This window comes from Arachis stenosperma, chromosome 1 (assembly GCF_014773155.1).
Source record: "Arachis stenosperma cultivar V10309 chromosome 1, arast.V10309.gnm1.PFL2, whole genome shotgun sequence".
Lineage (NCBI taxonomy): Eukaryota > Viridiplantae > Streptophyta > Magnoliopsida > Fabales > Fabaceae > Arachis > Arachis stenosperma.
In genome coordinates, this window is record NC_080377.1 from 107,086,807 (window position 1) to 107,087,928 (window position 1,122).

Consider the following 1,122-nt stretch of genomic DNA (forward strand, 5'->3'; position numbering starts at 1 on the left):
ATTTTATTCAATATTTTTATCTCTTTACACAGAGTTACCTCACTGGGAATTCTCTGCACTCTGACGTAGAGATTCCCAATCTTTCTTGTTTTCTGTTTGTTTATGTGCAGGAACAGAGACAAAGAACATCTCTTAGACTTTGATCCTGAACCTGAAAGGACTTTCAGGCGACGTTTACAACAGGCAAAATTGTACAAGGCTGCAGAATCCACTATGAATGCTAACAATACTGATAATCCCAATACGGCAAACCCGAATGGGAATGAGCAACAAAGGAGAGTGCTTGGCTTCTACTCTTCTCCTACCGTAGATCTTTATGGAAAAAGCATCGTGGTGCCTCCTATTACTGCAAACAACTTTGATTTGAAGCCTCAACTGGTCACCCTGGTGCAACAAAACTACCAGTATCATGATCTTCCCCACGAAGACCCAAATCAATTCATTTCAAGTTTTCTGCAGATTTGTGATACTGTGAAGACAAACGGAGTGAACCCAGATGTGTACAAACTAATGCTCTTCCCGTTTGCTCTGAGGGATGGAGCAAAACTATGGCTAGATTCTCAACCCAAGGACAGTTTTGATACTTGGAACAAGGTGGTTACTGAGTTTCTCACAAAATTTTTCCCACCAAAGAAGCTGACTAATCTTAGGATGGAGGTTCAGACCTTCAGACAGAAGGATGGTGAAACTCTGTATGAAGCTTGGGAGAGATACAAGCTACTGACTAGGCAATGCCCTCTAGACATATTCTCCAAATGGACACAAATATACATATTTTATGAAGGCTTGGGTGAAATGTCCAAAATGTGCTTAGACAATTCTGCAGGAGGCTCATTGCACAAGAAGAAGACACCGGAGGAGACTATTGAGCTGATTGAATTGGTTGCAAGCAACCAATATTTATACTCCTCTAATAGGAATCCTGTGAATTCTGAAACTCCTCAGAAGAGAGGTTGGAAGTATATGCTATTAATTCTCTTCTTGCTCAGAACAAGCTCATGTCTCAGCAAATAAATCTACTTACTCAACAGATGGGTGGCATGCAAGTCTCAGCTATCAACACCCAAAATCAACCACAGGAAGTCTCCTATGACATGGCAGGTAACTTTGTGCAAAATGATA

At 41.0% G+C, this 1,122-nt stretch overlaps 1 non-coding gene across 1 annotated transcript; it reads right to left on the reverse strand.

Moving 5' to 3' along the window:
* Positions 1 to 642: 642 nt before the first annotated feature.
* LOC130956847 (small nucleolar RNA R71) lies at positions 643 to 749 on the reverse strand. Its single transcript, XR_009077217.1, has one exon. It is a non-coding gene; the product is annotated as a small nucleolar RNA R71 (small nucleolar RNA).
* Between the last annotated feature and the right edge of the window lie 373 nt (positions 750 to 1,122).